The sequence below is a fragment of the Notamacropus eugenii genome, chromosome 2 (assembly GCF_028372415.1).
Source record: "Notamacropus eugenii isolate mMacEug1 chromosome 2, mMacEug1.pri_v2, whole genome shotgun sequence".
NCBI lineage: Eukaryota > Metazoa > Chordata > Mammalia > Diprotodontia > Macropodidae > Notamacropus > Notamacropus eugenii.
The window spans coordinates 404,718,110-404,736,626 of record NC_092873.1 but is presented as its reverse complement, the minus strand read 5'-3'; the positions used below and the strand labels follow the sequence as shown (position 1 = coordinate 404,736,626).

General features: G+C 38.0%; 1 protein-coding gene across 9 annotated transcripts in view; it reads left to right on the top strand.

The window, feature by feature from the left end:
* AKT3 (AKT serine/threonine kinase 3) overlaps positions 1 to 18,517 on the top strand; it is a 428,671-nt gene that overhangs the window by 56,798 nt on the left and 353,356 nt on the right. For 2 of the 9 annotated variants that reach the window (XM_072647612.1, XM_072647611.1), the window contains exon 3: positions 14,671 to 14,761. The exons of the other annotated variants lie outside the window; for them this stretch is intronic. The gene's annotated coding sequence lies outside the window, so the exon portion shown is untranslated. The remainder of the gene's footprint in view (positions 1 to 14,670; positions 14,762 to 18,517) is intronic. 9 annotated transcript variants of the gene reach the window in all.

The following is an 18,517-nucleotide window of genomic DNA, read 5'->3' as shown; positions in this document are numbered from 1 at the left end:
TACACATATGCTTTGCATAAGAACTTGATACCCTGCTTGTTTAAATTTAACAAGTTTGAGTACAATGAATGAAATGAGTATTTCTCAGAAGGCACCAACTAGTTGAAGGCAGGGTTCCAAAGGGACACCTGCTCAGTCAATGTTGGATTGATTGATTCATCCCAATCTATGAGATTTGATCATCAAAAGCTCACTCTACCTTATATTTATTTATCAGTACCTGGCTTTAGCGATGTCTGAAAGCTTGTATGTATGAGTCAAATTATTAAACTAAATTATATTTTTAATTGCACATAGGGAACTTGACATTAAAAGACTCATGTTGCAAACGTTTGTGTATTTTGTTGTTCAGTCATATTCAACTCTTTGTGACCCATGGATCATAGCATACTACGCCCTTTTATCCTTCACTTTTTCTTTAAGTCTGTCCAACCTCATGTTTGTTGCTTCTATAGCATTATCTAACCATTTCATCCTCTTTATTCCCATTCTTTTGCCTTCAGTCTTTGTCAACATGAGAGTCTTCTCCAATGAGTCCTGCCTTTTCATTATATGGCCAAAGTATTTAAGGTTCAGCTAAGTTCAGCTATAGCCTCAGACTCTTGGAGTTATCATTACCTAGTTCACTTTGGGTGTTGGGGTTGCATAGAGCTAAATACAACTCTATATTTATGGAAACATACATATAGTATATACACACCGAAAGAAGTATGTGTGTATATCTATGTGTATGTATATTACATAGACTTGTAGGCAACAAAGACATGACAACATTGATGTTAATGGTGTTTATACTACAATTAGCTATGTGAGCTTTCATGAGACAAAGTTTTAGATCCTTCAAAATTAATTAAAATCAAATGGAAAAATAACTTTGTATTGACCTCTCAAAGAACTTATAAGGAGATGACCAACTCAGTGCTCAATTACCCATTCTATACCAATTAAACTTTTAAAATTTGCTTTTCAATGCTGGCATTGTTCTACAGATGTTTTATTTCTTGTGGCTTTGTTAATTAAGGCATCACTTTTCCTTTTATGCTTTGTATCACAATCTCTAGAGTAGAATTTGAAGTTGGAACTATATTTGACAGGGGAGGAATAACACCTGAGGCTTCTCATTCTGAGGCTATACAGTAAGCTTTTTCACTTGTCCAGAAAACTGACATTAAAATTATTGTAAATGTGCCCAACTTTACTACGTTTTAAATTGGTACCGACTACCAAAAAAGTAAAATTTCTAATTCCAAATGGTAATGGCTTCCAAATAATATGTTAGTTGTTTGAGGAGTACTACGCTATAATGTAGCACATCAACATTTCCATTATAAAATTCAGATTTTTCTAGAGTTTGTAATTTGGCAGTTATTAACCTACAAATAAAATTTCTTTGTCTGTGAGGTTGAATTTTCTGTCTACTCAGCCAAATTTTATCAAACAAAATAGCCAAAGTAAAAACATGTTTTATAGACAGATATTTACATAGACATATTGATATAGTTGATATATTTATTTATATTTGGATAGAACTACAGATAGTCTTTACCTTCTGTAAGTATGGAAAGATAATAGCAAAGATGACTTTAAAATCACTTAAATTTATTATTATTTCTGATTTAAAGTCATAAATAATTCAAGCAAGTTTAAGCATCATGTTAGAGATGAACTTGACACACAAAAATAGGTATCAAGAAAAATTTATTAAAAATGGAGTGCAGAAAAGGGAAGGGCTTCTACATTCCTTCCCCTGAAGGAAGGAGTAGCTTCGAGCATGGCCACTGGAATGACTACGACCAGATCAGGATGGGGCAGGACCCTTATAGAATTCCTAACTTTGAACCCCACCCCCCAACCCCTTGTCTCCTGGCCATGTGACTTCATGTTCTTCTCTGATAGGCTTTCCTTCAAACAACTTATTGAGCATGTGCAGTAGTTTTCTGACTTTCACCTCACTGTACTAGGTCACCTCCCCCCTCATCAACCAGAAGTGTGGAAATAAAACTTCCTGTTTCCCACAAACTCCCCCCCTTTTCTCTTTTTTAAAATTTTTGTTTCCACACCTAAATCCAATCCAATCCTCCTCACTTTTTTTCCCCTATGAATTCTTCCTTTCATCTATTTCCCCTTTATATGAATAAAGGGAGCAAAAATGTAATTGATAAAGTACAAAAGGGCAGTCCCCTTTCATAAGTACAGATCCAGAGATTCCAAAGGAAAAGATAAATTAATGAATTGTCCATTTATACATATATATATAAATACATACATATATACATACAGCAGTCTGAGGAGGAACATCATCTGATGCAGTTTTCTGGTCTGGATGCTTCTTCAAGCCATCTTCAGCACAGCATCTCAGCATCTTCTTCCCTTTATCTTCTGGTAGAAATCCAGATGTACACTCTGCATTTACAATATAGACCACAAAATGTTTTTCTTTTAACATTTACCAACTGAGACAAAAATAATAGTGACTATGTATGCTATCCTCATAGGTCCTCAATCTGTTTCCATGCTATTGCTAAGAATTAAAGGAGACTAACTTATTGTTGTTGGTCTAAAATCCTAAACCTAATACATAATTTTAGACTTAACCTCAGATGTTTCCCTACCAACAATCTATTGTTTAATAGATCTTGTATTTTGCTTATGAAACTTTTAATTATAGGAAATTGCCATATAGGGACATTTCAGGGAAACAGCACGTCCCTAACTTCATGCCAATTCCAGGCAGGAGTAGATTGTAATTGGCATTCAGCCAGGTTTAAAGTCTGTCAGGTGTCAATGGGGAAATTGAGTCAGGAGAATCCTACCTTAGCTTAGGCTGAACAGCCATTCTCCCAACCTTCTCATGAGATCACCCCTTTGCAGTTCATACCAGCAGCTCACAGGCTTACTGGCATCATGGATCAGTGGCTCAGATTGCCTTTCTTACTATCCATACCTGGAGTTAAGACTCAGAAGAACAGTCAGTTAATAGTCCCATAAAATCTTAAAACAGCAAGCTCCAGTAATCAGTTTCAGATATGACTAATTTTCCGTTGGCTAAGGAACATCTTTTGAAGCAAGTTTTAAGTAGTTTGCATCCCTTTCTATACTTGTTCTAGTTCCTGACTAAATAACAATCATAAAATCAAATTTACCATCAAATCCCTAAGTTATTGATCTAATAGATTTTACATCTGTTTCCCAAGCTTCCCTATACCTTTCTAACCCTGCTCAATCTAAAAGAATGAGCTGCACGTATAATAAGTTCAAACACTAACTTCAACTTATGTCCATGAAATGAATTCAAATCAAAACAGAAACATTTAACTTTTCCACCTATGCAAAATATTACCAGAGGTTACCTGCTTCTAAGAGACTTAGACTGAAGAAACTTAGACTGAAATTCTTTTCTCCAAACTGAAGATGTCTCTGATTTAGTTTCAGTAATTAATGCAGTCAATTGTTTTAATACCCAATTGCTTTTACATCTTTTTGTAACTGTAAAGACCTTATTCCAAGTTGGGACCCCTTTGTCCATTACTCCAAAGAGTTTTGGTACTATTTGTTTAAAAGGGCCCTGGAAAACCTCACTTTGAAAACTCCTTGGATTTCCCCATGTGAACTGGCTCCCTGGAGGCCCATAAACTTTTCCCTATCACTATGCCCAGATCTCTGTTCTATTTTCCACCCTTGAGCCTATCAATCTAAATATCCAGGTTATTGGCTACTCCCATCAAGACCATCCCTGGAACCCTCAGACCACCTGGGACCCCCCCCCCCCCCACTCCTTCCTCAGTCTCTTTGTAGATAAGAAACTTTTACCTTCTTTAGCTGAAAGAAGGCTTGGGTTGAATTCATTTGAGCAAGACCCAGTGTGTCACTATTTTGGGGTCCAAAGCACCCCTAGACCTCAGTAATTCCATACAATTACAGTTAACTTTAAATCCCAGTCTTGTTCTATGGAACAGTGATTTAACATCACATTATATGCACAGCTCTCCTTCACTCAAAACAAAGTTAAGTGCAAGTCATGTCATTATCTCTCTGATGGCATGGTCTTCTTCAGCAACGAAGGACTAACACGCATGTACTTTGGTTGCCTTCCCTTCATCTAATCATTCCCATAACATTCAGAAAGAATGATCTAGTTCAGGAATTTTATCTTTTACACCAGAGTACCCATTTACCCGTTAATTGAAAACAGCAAGATTCGACTACTTGCACGTGCTTACGTCTTAAACTATCTGCTTTGGTTATAGAAACATGCCATGTAGATGAAAAGCAAGGACTAAGTTAGATATCATCTGTACCTTATAACCAGACTCAGAAATAGCCAAAGGGGAAACCATTCCTTTTCAGAGGATCACAGTGGGAAAACTGAGTCAGAAGGATTTGCCTGTAACAGTCACATTCCTCTCTGAGTAATAGAACACAATTTGTGATGGTTCCAGAGGCTTTGCATTTGATGGCAGGTTTCACTAGTCACGAACATTACCAGGACTTACATCTTAAACTTAAATTTGTCCTAAAAGCTAATCAATAGAGATCATTTCTGTACATTTTAAAATTCTCACCAAAGCAAGTTCCTGCTTCAAACAAGCTCCTTAGAGCTGCTGGGGCTGTACTTTTTGACTAGTCTCAGGACTGCTCCTTTCTGGAAACACGTATACACACAGTGTAACAGCTTTAGGTTTTAGTATTAAAACCATAAACAGCTAACTTACAATTTTCATAAGTGATAACTAAATTGTTCTAGTTGTAAACATAAACTTCAGATGACATCAGTTGCATTTGCAAATCATATAAAAATTATTGACAGAAGGATGGTCTGTCTTACCAAGTGCAGATAGCAACAGGCTGGCTTCTTTATCTTGACCCATCCCTCTCCACTCTCTACCCATGCCTGTGGCTATGTGCTGAACCTGGATACTTCCAGACCATAGCTGCTGCCCCTTTTATAGAGTCAGGATCCAAATTGTATACTTTTTAATAGCTTCTATTAGTAGGTCTTGAAAAAGGGCAGAATTTTCCTTTTCTCCCTGGGTACTTTCCCTAATTTTTTAAAATTTACTTTCTATTGAAATGCAGTTCTTAGGTCTTATAACAGGTGAATTATCATATGATCTCCCTTTCCCTTATCCTCACTCCTCCCATAATCCCATCCTGGGTTACTAGTGGGAACAGCAGTTGCTCCTGGGGGAATCATTGCCAGCCAAACGTTTCCCAAACTTGTGCACTTGTTCCTAGATTCTCCTCTTCTCCTCAGTGGTAGTAAGGTCTTCTGAGTATCTCCCCAGTTTCTCTCTAACCTGAATGAAGTCTGAGATGGAGAATGGAACATGCACTCTAATTGTCCCACTAGAAGCAGGCACTTCCCTTAGGGGAAAAAGCCCTGAAGGCCTGTGGTCACAGGGGCTTGGGAAGAGAGATAGGAAGTCCCACAACTTGTGAGGGAGGGTCTGGGGAATGCTGCCTGAACTGGGTTAGGCTTCAAGGCTGAGGTATCTGGCTATCAAGGGGAAAGATCAGCTGGCACCTGAGGAAGAGGAGTCAAGAGGGGAGATACCCAGAGACTCCCGTGGTACTGGGGCCTGAGGCCTGAGTGGGTGTCGCCTCAGGGACAGTAGCTGCAGAGGGACACACTTAAGCAAGACCATGGGTGGGAGCGTTGGGGGGGGGGGCAAAGCCCTGAGGCCCTGATGATCCCCTGAGAAGGGGATCATCAAAAATGTCTGGTTGACCCCACCACTGCCCCTTTGAGGGGCAGTTCTGGTTATAAGCATCTCGCAATCTTTCCTGAGAACAGGGAGCTTGACAAAGGCCATTATGTAGGAAACTTCTCTATCTATTTTCCTTCTAGGCCCACAATATAATTCTAACTGTAAGAGAGTATTTATTTTTAAATAAATGGGCCATACTTTGTGACCCTCTAGGCGATACTGCGGCCAAACAGTGTTGCAAAAGAATACAAACTTTTTCTTTTTGAATTCTTTAGAGAAACTGAATTTTCCCCAACTTTTTAATAGACAAAACAAAGGTATACTTTTGGGAATTGCAAAGAAGTGACCTATTATAACGAATTAACTTACAAATACAAATTGGGTAGGCCTTCCAAAAACCATACAAAAGATTTTACAAAGCATTTCTTCATACAACAAATATTTTCCTCTCTTAAAAACAGTTTACAATTTATCACATCACAAAGATACTTTTGTAAATGCTTGATTTATAGCAAGAACAATCTTAATTAAAACTCCTTCTTAATAGCAGAAATAAACTTTTTAACATACTTACATCCTCATATGGAACAGGCTTGAAAATCACATCTATATATATAAATATGTGTGTGTGTGTATATGTATATATATACATATATATTTTAAGGATTCTCATTTTCTCAGTAAGAATTCTACAACAAAGAAACTCTTATACTGAATTCATAACAGTTTCTTAACCAATTCATCATTAATTTAACAATGCAATTCCTAATATAACTACATTTAGATGGATTACTTAAAACATTTAAAGTGTTTAAGTTTACTTAAAACTTAAAACAAGCCATTACCCATTCAGGTGAATGCATTTCCACATCACCTTGCACAGTAATTAATCCCCTTACCACCATGTGGGGACACTTTATCACCTGATCAAATAGAATCATCTCAGATTTGATTGAGCTATTAACTATTAAATCAAGTTAATCATTTATCACTGCTTATTTATAACCAAATATAAATTTCAGACTGTCAGATTTCTATCATGTCCTTTTAAAATCTCAATCTATATATAACAAATTTGAAAATTGTGTAACCATTACATTAGATTAATGTTGCATCTAACATGCCCATCCTTGTGTCAGGTGCATAACAATATCTTTTTGTGTTGAATCCTGATAGGAACAGCATTCTGAGAGGCTGCTTTGTATTCCTTCAGAACATATTTTAGCTTGAATCATATCAAACCTTGATTTATAATCACTAATGATTAACATTTTAACCTTTTTTCCCCTTAAGTCAAATACTCTTGCTACTTAAAAGAAAAATTCTCTTGAAGGAACATGTGACTGGCCATTTTCAGCTCTGAATAGCCTTCTTCCTTTTACTCTACTTCCTTTAAAGAGCTAAAATGCCATCTTCTGGCTCCCTTCCTCCCTCTGAGGGTAACCAGACCAGGAGCTTTCCCAGTTAACTCAGATTGGGAGGCAGTAACCTCCCCTGAGCTCATGGTCTGGGCACATAAATATGCTGTCCCATCCATATCCTTCTGCCATGAGAATTTCAGACAATACAAAGAATTGAAATCCTTCATACTCTCCTCAGGTTAGTCCAAAATCCAGGCAGAGACCTGAGGAACCTAATTTAAGGCTCCCAATCTTCGAAAGCAGAAGGTTCCGTACTCACCCTTCTTGTCTTCATCCTTCAGAATCTGGAGAGAGTCAGTGCCTCCAAAAGAAATCACTGAAATTCTACAGTGAACTTGCAGTTTTAAACACACTATCTGGTATCAGATACATTGATCCAATTCAAACCTAAAGTACAGATTTTAGCTTTGAAAACTCAATTTTAGCTGCAGACTGCCTAAGGTTCATCTTCCTTTTTCTTTCTTTTCACATTCAAAACCAGGGACCAGGGTTAAGAATGCAGAAAGAAAGATTTTTTTTTCTTTTCCTTCCCTGTGTCTTTCCTGTCCCACTCACTCCTCTGAAACTGCTCCAGGTAGGGGTCGGAGAAGGGGAAGATAATGGGGAATCCTTGCTTACTCACTGCATTTACAGCCTTACCCCACAAACATGAAATACTTTACAAACACACAAATAAGATATTCAACAAAACATTGTGTACATCAATTTGAATTTGAATTCAGGTCAAAAAACTTGTAGTTTCTAGCCAATTTAAGGATTAAATTCCTTCCTAATAAACTCACTTCAGCCTCAGGGACAAACAAAAGCCTAGAGATCGTTAGCCTATCCAGACACCAGATGGCTAAGAGAAATACAGGTTGGTCGCTATTGGGGCTAAGTCCCTAGACCCCAGCGACCACCACAGTTCTTTTGACCTGGGAGTGGATCATATCTTCCCAGTATCCCCAAGGGCTCTCCTTCTTGCCATTACTTTAATTCTCGAGATTTTGTCCAAATTCTCTCATTAGCTTAGTGCCCAGCAGGAGACTTTTGGACAGAAATAGGACCAACAAAGAGTTTGCCAGGCACCTGAACTTCCACTTCCTCAGTAAAAGACCAAGCCAGAGCGAAAGGTGCTGGGGTGACCTGATCTTTGCTCAGTATACTGACTCACCTGGTCTGCTAGCAAATTTTGCTCCCTTCCTTCCTCTGAACTCCCTGCCTGTGGTCTGATGTTGAGTTCTTGGACTGGAGTAGATCTAACTTACAGGGACTGTAAAAAAAACCTTTTTTACAGGAGCGCTCATCCTGTAAATTTAATCTGACTTCCTCCAAGGCAGTGAGTCGAGTGCCCCATGTTTAAGGGGGGAGCCCTATGTTGGGCACCATGTTTGTTAGAGGCAAACTTGACACAAAAAAAAGGTATTAAGAAAAATTTATTAAAAATGGAGCTCAGAGAAGGGAAGGCCTTCTATTTTCCTTTCCCTGAAGGAATGGGTAGCTTCCAGCATGGCCACTAGAAGGACTACAACCAGATCAGAATGGGGCAGAACCCTTATAGATTTCCGAACTTTGAACCACCCCTTCACCCCCTCCTGGCCATGAGACTTCATGTTCTCCTCTGGTAGGCTTTCCCCCAAACACCTTATTGAGCATGTGCAGTAGTTTTCTTACCTTCACCTCACTGTATTAGGCCATGCCCCTGATCAGCCAGAAGTGTGGAAATAAAACTTACTTCCTGTTTCCCACAGTCAAGTTAGTAATAGACACATTATCATTCTTTCCTAGAACAAGTATCTCTTAGCTAGAGAAATAATATGTGACCAAAGGCCAATCTCTGAACTGCTGGGTGGACCAAAGCAAGAGACTACCTTTCACCTGATGTAGCTGTTGAGTGTGTTGGGGATTAGTTAAGTAACTTAAAGTCTGAAAAGCTACTTCCCATTGTTTTTAACTTGGCTCTCTTTGCTTTTGATCTTTAGGAAAAAGAAGAAAAAACATTTCATTTATTCCCCCCAACTCACTGTTTGAGGAAGAGGAATTGGAATGTACCTTGTTCCCTATTGCCACTTCCAAGTTCTCCTCCTACCATTACTGAGGAACATCTTTTGAGGTTCATAAAATCCATATCTACCACTCTATCAAAATCCTGGTAGCTTTTGTCTACAAACCTCCAGGATACTCTTCTTCCTTCCTCAGGGATATGGGATCCAGTATCTGGATCACAATTTCTCTTTTTTCCCCAACTCCAGCACTGCTAGGAGACAATTTCAGCTGACAAATTGACACTTCTTCAAACACCCTAATTTCCCCCTTCATCAGTTTACTCCTCCAATCCCAACTCAACCATATACAAAAATGTTTATATCTTTGATCTTGCCGTCAGGCACAAATGCACCACTTACATCTTCTGAGCTCTGCAATTCCCTTATCCGATCAGTCTACTAGTACTTCCATCTCTTTCTTTGCCTTGCCTTGCCAAACCCAGTTCTTTGTCCACACAATGACTTCCATTTCCTTAGCCCCTCATAGGCCAATCCTAGGTCATCACCCTTGCACTATCCTACTCTCCCCCTTTCTCCAAATAGACCCTTTTGTGAACCAGCTCAAGCCTCTCCTGTCCTATTGAATCTCTTTCTCCTTTATCTCCTCAGTAATCTTTCCCTGCCAAACCTCCTTCTTGGATTATTCCTACCACTTCTGTGAGTCAAGGCTGTGTATGAGGGTAAGGGGGCAGCATGGCTCTAGAACACTAATGAGATTGGGGAGTCTTTTATCCATTATCCATTTATCCAGGAGGCATACTGAATTAGAACTATATGTCTGAAATATCTCTGGCTAAGTACTAGTCTCATTTCATAAGGAATGCTGCTTCCATGGTTGCTCTTCAGTGGGAGAATAATACTCAGCATATAATTACTAGTTTAGCACCTTTCCATCAAATAATACTTACACAAAAAGTCATCACAAGTAAAGAGTAAACCCCTTTATCCAAGCACAGTAACACAGAGAAATTAGGATAATTCTGCATATTAGAATATAACCAAAAATATGTAACAGTGAATGAACTATCAGACAGGAAATGAGATAATATCTCAGTTCACACAAGGAGAGAGAGAGGGCCCAGTCTCAGCAGTGGGAAAGTTCTGTTTCTGCAGTCTCTAGAGAGGCAAGCTAGGAAGTGGGGACATGTAGAGGAGCCAGTTTCCCATACACGTCTCTCGCTCCATGTTTCTGAAGGGGTGTTCTGAAAACATGTCTCTATCTGAAGAAGCTCTGACACCAATTCAGTAAATGGCCTTTTACAGGTATGTAGCAGGATACTCAGCCTTCTATCAGTCATATCACATCTCTGTTTTATACACTCAGCAGTGGCAGAACATCCCAGGCTTAGATGAAAATCTGGTTTCAGAATCTTTTATTCAACATACTGCTTTTTAATAAATCCCTGAGAACCTTTGAAATTTTGTCACTACCAGCAGAGATTTCTCCTTAATGTATTTGACCAGGTCTTCTTTCCAGTCTTATATTCAATTCCATTATCATTTCCTTATACGTTGTATGGGATATTGTTATGGTACAATATGAGTGTAGTAGTTCTCTGTTGTCATCAATGAAAAGAGAACAAAATAGAGAAAGTAAGCAACCATCAGGATATCTATTCTATTTCACATCTATTTTTCTCCAAGGTTCACCTACAGATACCCTTTGGATTATCTATCTCTGTTAGATCTCAAAGCTAGGTTCACTGAAATGTTGTTTTTCTCCTTAATGGTTGATTATTTTTTTCTTGATATTTGAATTGATAAGAGGCATAACAAGAAAGTCAGTGTTGCATACTTGCAAGGAGAGACAACCTTGGTGTCAGGAAGACTTGTATTCAAGTCCTACGTATGACATACTGGGTGTGTTGCTTTAGGCAACTCTCATATGACAGGAAGTTGCAGAGAAGATGATCTGCACAGGTTGAGGAAGTTTGCTCATTTGATAATTCCCTGTACTAATGAAATCACAAGTTCAATTTTCATCCTTTATGCAAAATTACATTCCTTGTAGTTTTTGTTGTCCTTTACCTTGATTTGAAAATTAGTGTGGTGCCCTACACATGAGTCTGGTTGGAATGGAAATTATGTTAATGGCTAGTTTCTGGATTCTTTCTACATCTCTCTGGTATTGGTTTAATTTCTTTAGGAAATAGTGAAAGCCTGAAACAATTTTAAAGTTACTCTAATAGTTTGGGTTAGAATTTCTGTAATAAATCATACATAGTTCCACATCTTTATGTTTTCTTGTAATTTTATCTCTTTTTTTTTTTAACCAGCCAACAGTTTACTTGTATATAGACAGCTGACTCAGAAATGGCTGCTGTATCTGTATTTGTGACCAGCACTTCCACTGCTAAGACCTAGGCAGTTTTGTTGTTTTAAAATTAAAAAACAAAATTGTTTGGCTTATTCATTGCCATCTTGAAGAAAGTATTAATAATGTAGAGAAGTGAATTTAGTAATTTACAATTTTTAGGGTTTTTTATTTCTTGACTCTGAATTCCTAATTTCCAACATACTTTTCACATGATCTCCAACTTAAATTTTTCATTGAAGTCACTAAATATTGAATTACATAATGACTTGATTTGTGGCACCTTGTCAGGTTCTTTGTAGAATTTCCTTTGCAAAAAATGTTGGTCCATTAGGTATAATTATCTTCATGGGGTTTATTTACTTATGTTAATACAGGCATACCTTGTTTTATTGTGCTTTGCAAATACTGTCTTTTGCAGATACTGCTTTTTTTTTTAAATTGAAGGTTTTGGCAACACTGCACTGAGCAAATTTGTTGGCACCATTTTTCAAATAGCATATATTTCACATTGTGTCTCTGTCACATTTTGATAGTTCTCTAATATTTAATTTTTTGAATTTATATCTGTTATGATGATCTATGATCAGTGATCTTTGATGCTACTATTTTAATTGATTTATTTTTGGTTTTCAACATTCACTTCCACAAGATTTTGAGTTCCAAATTTTCTCCCCATCTCTCCCCTCCTCCTACCCCAAGACAGCATATATTCTAATTACCTGTTCCCCCGGTCTCCCTTTCCTTCTGTCACTGCCTCCCTCTTCCTTCTCTTATCCACTTTCCTTCTATTTTCCTGTAGGGCAAGATAGATTTCTATACCCCATTGCCTGTATATCTTATTTCCCAGTTTTTTATAAAAACAATTTTAATATTAATTTTTAAAAACTTTTGAGTTCTACATTCTCTCCCTTCCTCACTCCCCACCCATCCTCATTAAGGCAGACATTTTCATCTAGGTTATACATGTGTAGTCATACAAAACACTTCCATAACAGTCATGTTGTGAAAGGCTAACTATATTTCTCTCCATCTTGTCTCGCCCCCCTATTTATTCTATTCTCTACTTTCACCATCTCTCCTCAAAAGTGTTTACTTCTGATTACCCCCTCCTCCTTTTTTTCCTTCCCTTCTATTATTCTTCCCCCCCCCCCCCATCTCTTTCTTCTTCCCCCCTACTTTCATGTAGGGTAAGATAGATTTCCACAACTGATTAAGTGTATCTGTTGTTCCCTCCTTAGCCAAATCTGATGAGAGTAAGGTTCACTCATACCCTTTCACCTCTGCCACCCTTTCCCTCCGTTGTAAAAACCTTTTCTTGCCTCTTTTAGGTGAGACAATTTACCCCATTCTACCTCTTCCTTTCTCCTTCTCCCAGTACATTTCCTCTCTTAGCCCTTAATTTTATTTTTTTTAGATACCATCCCTTCATATTCAGTTCACCCTGTGCCCTTTGTGTGTGTGTGTTATATATAAATAAATATATATGTACACACACACACACACACACACACACACACACACACACACACACACACACACACACACACCCCCTAATACTGAGAAAGGTCTCATGAGTTACTTATATCATCTTTCCAAGTAGCAATGTAAACAATTCAACTTTAATAAGTCTCTTATGATTTCTCTTTCCTGTTTACCTTTTCAGGCTTCTCTTGATTCTTGTATTTGAAAGTCAAATTTCATATTCAACTCTGGTCTTTTCATCAAGAATGCTTCAAGGTACTCTATTTCATTGAATGTCCATTTTCTCCCCCAACATATTATATTTAGTTTTGCTGGGTAGGTGATTCTTAGTTTTAATCCTAGCTCCCTTGACCTCTGGAATATCATTTTCCAAACCCTCTATTCCTTTAATGTAGAAGCCATTGACTCATTTTTCATGATTTTCTTGCATCATTCTCTTTTCTCTTTGCAATTTTTCTTCTACTTGTCTTACTTGATTTTCAAAATTCTATCTGAGGTCTTCCATAGCCTGCAACCAATTCATATTTTTCTTGGAAGTTTTGGATGTAGGAGCTTTGACTTTGTTGCCTTCTTCTGATTGTATGTTTTGATCTTACTTGTCACCATAGTAAGATTCTATAGCCTTATTTTTCCCTCCACTATTGGCTCATTTTCCCAGCCAATTTCTTGACTTTTTAGCTCTTTGTTAAGGTACGACTCTGCTTCCACTGTGGAGGGTGTACTATCCCAATCTTCAGGGGTTTTATGCAGCTCTTTTCATAGATATTTCTAGGGACCTGTAAGTTTTCTTCTTCCAAGGTGATTGTACGTGTGTGTTCGTCCTTTGTTGCCGAAGACCACACCATCAGAGAAATGATAACATGACTTGCACTTGACTTTGTTTTGAGTTAAGGAGGGCTGTGCAGGTCACCAGCTTCACTTTTCCTCCAGAGCCATCTGAATCCAGTGACCATCTGGATGGCTGGAGATGACGAGTGTGAGGCAATTTGGGTTAAGTGACTTGACCAAGGTCACACAGCTAGTGAGTGTCAAGTGTCTGAGGTGAGATTTGAACGCAGTTCCTCCTGACTCCTGCACTGGTGCTCTATCCACTGTACCATCCAGCTACCCCCTTCCAAGGTAGTATGATCAAAGAAGAGGTATTTATTCCTCTCCTAGCCTGTGCTCTGGTCTGCCAGTGACCACAAGCACTCTTCTGTCTTGGACCTGTGAGGAGGATTCCCTCTCCACTGCCACGTCAGCATTCCTCTTCAAAACAGCCAGTACTGCAACCCAGATCCAAGCACCAGCAAAACAAGAGAATCCTGCCTTAGTGCCAGCAAAGAAATCCCTGCAATCCTCCTCTGATCAGCTGCTTGATCCCCCTACCTGCCCCCAACCCTGTTGGGCTGAGACCTCCAGAAGCAGTCACTGCTTCCCTGAGACTAGGAGTTGACCTTGCTCCTCTCTTACTAAGTTCTCACAGACCTTTCCTACTGACCTTGTCTTTGGTATTTGTGAGTTGACAAATTGGGACACTGCCACAGGTGACAGTGATTCAATCCCTTGAGGCCTGCTGTGGCCCAGCACGCCCCTCTCTGGATGATGCTCCTCTCCCATCCTGATGCAACAGGCTTTTCCTGTCAACCTTGGTAGTCATGGTCTGGAAGCATATTTCACTTTGCCATTTTGTGGGTTCTGTTGTTCTAGAATTTGTTTAAAGTAATTTTTTTTTACAGGTATTTGGTGGCATTTGGGGGAGAGTAAGTCAAGCAAGTTCCTGCTTTGACTGCCATCTTGGTTCCCTGATGTGACTGTTATTATTTTGGGGTGAGCCACACTTATATAACACAGTACATTTAATTGCTAAATGTGTTTGTTCTGACTGCTCCACCATATAACCCTGTCTTTCCCTCTCCTCTGGCTTCCCTGTTCATTGTGACGCAACAATATTGAATTAGGTCAATTAATAATGCTACAGTAAGAAGTATTCAAGTGAAAAGAAGAGTCAATTGATGAGGCAAACATCATTGTTTTGCTTTTAGAAATTGCAGCAGCCATCTCAGCTTTCAATAACCACTACCCTGATCAGTTAGCAGCCATCAGCATTGAGCTAAGACCCTTTACTAGCCAAGAGATTAAGATTCGTAGAAGGCTCAGATAATGATTAGCGTTTTTAGAAGTAAAGTATTTCTTAAATTAAGGTATGCACATTTTTTTACATAATACTGTTATACACCTAATAAACTATATTTCAGTGTAAACATAACTTTTGTATATGTTAGGAAAGAAAAAAATTCATGAAACTCTGTTTATTGCAATATTTGCTTTCTTGTGGTGGTATGGAACTGAACCTGTGATATCTCTGTGGCATGCCTGCACTACTGTTACTGGTAAATTGACTCATTTTAAGTACTTTAAGAGAGCACTGTTAAGTTTTGCAAGATGCCTTTACATGCTAATTCCTGTAATCCTCATATAACTATGGAAGGTACGTGCCATTATTATCCTCGTTTTATAGCTAAGGAAACTGAAGCTGAGAGGTTGAGTCTTTTACTTGCCTAGGGTCACATAGCTGGTTAATGTCTCAGGTGGTATTTGAACTTAAATTTTCCTGACTCCAAGTCCAGTACTCTTATCTACTTGTCTCTATTATCATATCTGATTATGAACACTGCAAGATGACAAAATGTTTTATGAAATGTTGTTTTTTAGTACACATGGACACATGATAAAATCAATTCCTTTATTTGCCTTCCTTAGTAAAATCCTAAAACTATCCTTCCATTTAGATTCAGTTTTTTATATGTTTTGATTTCATTTATAGAGATATTATAGTATTTGAACTTACTGGCTGCTGGGCAAAAATCTCAAATCAAGAATTTCAACATTTAAATTCTTATTTGTAGCAAAAGATTACGTGCTGCTTTGCCTCATTAATTATTATTAATAGTGCAATTAAGTGCTCTTCACTTCTTTTTTCACCATCTTATCTGCTTCATAATACTGGGATCAAATAAAAATTAATTATCTGGTAGACAGCCTTCTAGTAATAGCATCTTAAATTTGAATATTATATAGGAATATTGAATATTATATAAGACCCAATGATAACTAAAGTTTTTGAAAATTCAATTAGTTTTTCATTTATTTTATAAAGTAATTAGAAGTCTTGGATATTTAATAATCAATATTTATTCACAGCCTGTCATTGATATTGTTCATAGATTGTCTGAAATACTGAAATTGTTTAACACACTTCTAAGCAAGACAAAATACTTAGGCATCTGTTACACTTAGTTGAAAAGTATACTAAAATTGATTCCATTGTTTGTGGATAGTTTTAATATCTTTTTAATATTCTGATGAGATATAGTCCTTTCTCAATTGTGAGCTCTAATAAAATCGTATCCTAGCTTAGTGTGACTTTTAAATATGAAAAAAACTCACATATGCATGTTTGGTCATTAGTGTTCTGAGGAATTTTGATCTGAACAAGAAGTTGCTTAAATGCTTTAAAAAACTATCCACATTAAAAAAAACCTGGCAACAGGATGTTACACTTCATTGTGATTCTTTTCCTGGACAGAAGTGTTAGGAGTAAAATGGTCTGTGATGATGAAACACTAAGGAAAATATATTTTACTTTAAAAATTGTATTTACATGTGTAACCTTTATAACCTTTATAAGCTATAGGGAAGGATCTTTATCTAATTTCTGTTCTAGCTGGCAATTTGGTTTTCCACACTGAGCCTGCATTTTTTTTCTCAAGGTACTGTAAGGGTTTGGGGATAAGTTTCTTAATGCTAATGGCTTGAGTCCCCATTTTGGTATTCTCTCCTAAACCGTCAGTTGCCAGTTACAATTCAGCCTTCTCCTATGTATTGATTGACATGTTGATTAGAACCTCAGTATCATTTAACCAATTATCATCAGTTAGCTTTTTAACAAAGAGATACTTTGCTGAGAAGATATTGCAAGAATAGGGTCTTCTGAACCAGAAGCATTCTCACTTACAACAGATTGATTCCTGGAGAGAATGTACTCAAACTTATAGTGGTTGTTACAGAGCATTCAGCAGTACCACCTCCTAACTCCTCCTCAACATCGTTTGCTAATCCTGTATAGCCAATGGATAAAATTGCTCCCTTGCTTATAGAAACCAGCTTCTTGGTGATGGTACACTAGTGATTTGGGTCAAGTCGGTTTCTTGAGGCTGTGCTTTTCTCCCCAGGCTCAGCTGCTCACTAACTCTGGCATAGACTCTGATTCTTGAATCCTTGGTGTTCTCTTTACCTTCCAAAACTTATAGGGTCACAACTTAGTTTGTTCCCTCTCTAATATTTCACCTGAGGCAGGCAAACGGATATAATAACAACAACAGCAGCAGCAACAACAATAATAGCTTTAGCAATAATAAAAGTAATAATAATAGCAGCTAGTTTTGATGTGCCACTTAAAGGTTTGCAAACCACTTTACATGTGGCATCTTGTTGGATTTCAACAATCCTGTGAGATAGAGATTATAATTATTCCATTTTAAAGATGAGGAAACAGATTGAGAGATTAAGTGACTTGCCCAGGGTCACACATGGTAAGTGTCTAAGACAGGTTTTGAACACAATCCTGAGTCCTCCTAGTCCAACCCTATCCACTGTGCCATGCATTTACCTTACCAGGTGACTTCTCCTAATGGTTTCATATTTAACTTGGGTGGGAGATGAATCCACCAGTGTTTGTGCCATCTGAGGGTTTATAGCAGTTATTACTTCCTCACTTTAAGCATGTTTAGGTGTTAAAGAGAACAGTTAAATAACTGGGACCTTTTGTATGCATGCTTTCTTCTGGCTTAGAACCTATTGTAAATATCTCACCGTAGACTAAAGGGACTGGAAATAATCTTAGAATAGCTACAGATGTTCCACAGGCCACAGGGAGATTAACATGTTGGACATGTTTCTGAGGGTTGGGTTTTCATAGATCAGGCTTTAATACACTGTTTTGAAGTTGATTTTGAAAGTTTTGTCTCTGCCAGTAGCATGAATGCCAGGATCTTAGCGTGTCCTTATCCTCTATTTCTTTTTCGTGTTTGTTCACATAGCAGATAGACTCCATTGAATGTTACAGGGACAGAGATCTTTTGCCTTGGTGAAATAGTATGGGACAGCTTTCCCACTCTTGCTCCTACCACCTCCTCAAAGTTTCTAAAAAGCTTTAAAAGGTTTTGCCTGATTCTATCTACCAAAGACACAAAAGGAGTTGGTGAAAGCGCATTTGAAAAGTGATTGGTATGCTTATCCACATTTCAGAATTTTGGACTGCATGAGGGATACAGAGCCTTAACTTTGTAATAGAGAGATGAAAGGAATTTGTTTACCTTGACTGAGCTAGGAGGAAAGGTCCTGAGAGCTCTCTGAGGGTCTTTCTGTGTCTTTGTGTAATTATGGGCCTAATAAAAGAGCTAAAAGTATATTGATTAGCTCATAAAGCATGATGACCACTGGAGTCTCACAAAATATTGTCCTAGTCGTTCTCCCTTTCTCACCGCTTCTCTCCCAGGACAGAAGCCCCAGTAGCAGAGGAAC